We start from the raw sequence: 3,000 nt of genomic DNA, 5'->3' as shown, positions 1-3,000 counted from the left end.
TTAGAAATCTACTGTTGATCCTTTTTTTTTTCTCCTTTCTTTTTGAAGTGTTAGGGCTTGAACCCAGGGCCTCTTGAACGCTAGGCAAGTGCTCTACTACTGAGCCCCACCCTTACCCCTCACATGATTTTGGATTCTCCCCTAGAACATAGTGCATTGCTAGGGACACATAATTCTGCACAGCTGGACTTTTTAACTGCCAGTCATTGAATGTGGGTAGAAAAAAATTCTTTATTTTTGATAACCTCTTAAGTATAGTTTTTCATTTCATCTCACTGAGTGTAGAAAGCAAACCACAGTAATATCAGAAGTACCTGTCACTTCTTTGTCACAATATTTTCACATTATAGTTTTGGATGTCATGAACTGTTATTTATATGCATCTCTAGTCTGATATTATATCTATTAGACCTGCTATTAGATCTCATTATTGTATGGGCTGGGGATGTAGTTCAGTGGTAGAGCATTTGCTTAGCCTGAGTAAGGCACTACATTCAATCCCCGGTACCATAAATAAATAAAAATCAATCATTTAGTTTCTTTTTTATTCCTATAGCTTTATTATTATTTTTAAATTCAAACATTCTACGACTAGGGATGTAGCTCAGTAGTAGAACACTTGCATAGCATGAGCAAAGCCCTTGGTTAAATCCCCAGCACTAACTACACACACACACACACACACACACACACACACACGCTTCAAAACATTCCAATTAAGGGTCCATAAACTTCACCCAACTCCCAAAAGGGTCCGTGATAGAAAAAAGGCTAACACTCTTACTTAATAGAACTATATGTTGCCCTAACTCTTTCCAAAGGGATGATTGATGCTAGGTGTTTCATCATCTCTGGTTCAGGTCCATCTCTTGGTGTCCTCAAAGGGAAGATTCTGGGACATTTGCTCCCAACACAGACAGCATCAATGACATATAAGGCATTGGGCAAGGTAATGTCCTCGAAGCACAGAGTCAACCAGTTGCAGTTCTACTACAACCACTGGGCTGACAGCTGGACAGACACATACATCTCCTGAGAAAAGTAGCCACAGGCCACCTTGTACTGAGATTTGTCCCATAGTACCCATTATCTTAGCTAGCATAGCTAGCTGGGCCAAAATTTCACTGGTGGCCTGGGAAGAGATTAGTAGGAGACCTTGCCAAACAAGCACTTCCAGATTGAACAGCAACTAACTGACTCTACTGAGATCCCATCTCTTGAGGGATTTGAATCTGAATACACTGGGGAGCCAACACAGGGGACACAAAGGGAGAGAGGAAAGTGGAAGTAAGAATGGAGCTGTGTCAAGTCAGGGTAGCCTTCTAACTCACATTCTCCCAGAGGAGATCTGAACCAATGCCCGTGCTTTCCGCCACCTGGAAGAGCTCATTTATACCAAGAGCTCACAGAACTGTGGAGGGCCAGGAGTCCCCAGCTGCCCAAGGTCCACAGCAGACATGTGATGTGCCATAGTCTAACAGTGAGGAAGTTGAGGGGCTTCCTCCTCAGTCTCTCTAGTATACTTCCTCTTCCTCACCCATGAATAGGCTTCTGTGGCTTGTGGCCAGTGCTAGGATCCTGCTGACTTCTGTGTCCTTGGCAGTACCTTTCCAAGGAATTCTGATTGATCTGCTTGACTACTCACAAGGTAGTCAGAGCCAATGCTGCCTTTGGTGGGGTGGGGGGGGTCAGATGGTAGGTGGACAGAAATGACAGGAACAGTGAACTTGGTCACTCACTCCCATCCAAAAGAAGCAGTACGGGGAAGACTCCTCTAACCTGGCTGCCTCGGAGCCCATGGTGGGGATTTTCCCTTCCCTTTGGGACCTGTCGCATTCTCCTCCTTGCTGGAATTCTTCACAGAGCAAATCTAGTTCACAGTCTTTGCCCAGAAACAGATTCAGATTCAACTACACCCAATCTTAACAAAGTTTTAGATGTGAGGAAGAGAGCCTCAGAGAGAAGTTCAATGCCTGCAGTAAGAAAAGAGGAATCCAAGCTCCTTAAAGGGTTCCACAAATTCCTGCACACTTGGTGAAGTCCACAGCTCCCTTCCTCTCCCCTCACCAAACTGATAACTTGTCCTCTCATCCTCAATTCTTTGCTCCTATGTTCCCTTGGCTAGAATACTCCAGGACACCCTGGTGAATTCTCTGAATCAAACTTTAAGACTTAAAGCAGGCTCCTCTGTTCACCTTCGGTGAAGTAGGTGTCCTAATTGCCTTTGCATGGTCACTCCTTCACATGTCTGCAAGTACTCTTGCTTCCTTTTCATTAAGTTCTTAGGATCTACAGAGCTTCAGGAAGAGAATTCCTCGCCTAGTCATTGGTTGGAAAATAGGTGCCACCTGTCATCATGGATGACCACCTGGGTTCCAGCCATATTCATTAATGGGTTTATTCAATCACTCAACAATATATAACTGGCCTATTATGCTTCAAACACTTAGCCAGGTGCTGGGGATTAAAGATGAATGGAGAAATTAATCAGGAGGATTAAGCTGAACACTTAAAGAACACTAAAAATCCGTAAAAGAAAAACAACAGAGGGTTGAATTCGTGCTTCCGTCCTTTCCCAAAGCAAAGATTTCAGGGGGATTAGCTCTACAATCTTCAGGTTGGGTGTCAATTTCAGGATGATGTGAAACACACACTTAGACCTATTGTTTTCCTAATTCCTACAGTGGGATCCAGAATTAGTGGCTGCCCACTCGCCATCAAGAGGCTCAAGAAATTCCCAAAACTATTCTCCCTTGACTCAGGACACTCCACCTGATTATCAACTATCTTTAAAGAGGTCTCAAACGATTTTCTTAGAAGACACGAGCCCTTTAAATGGACGGGAGAATGACGAAAGCAGGCTGGTGAAGACGGAGGGCGTCACAAACCCTAAACAGAGATCTGGGCTGCAAGCCAGATCGGCGGCTGTCCCACCCTGCGCCCGCCACCCAGCGCCCGCCACCCAGCAGGGCTTCGGCTATCAGCGCCGCTGGGATCCGC

The sequence above is a fragment of the Fukomys damarensis genome, unplaced genomic scaffold (assembly GCF_012274545.1).
Source record: "Fukomys damarensis isolate Sample0158 unplaced genomic scaffold, DMR_v1.0_HiC HiC_scaffold_13, whole genome shotgun sequence".
NCBI classification, from domain to species: Eukaryota; Metazoa; Chordata; class Mammalia; order Rodentia; family Bathyergidae; genus Fukomys; species Fukomys damarensis.
This window is presented reverse-complemented; position numbering follows the sequence as displayed.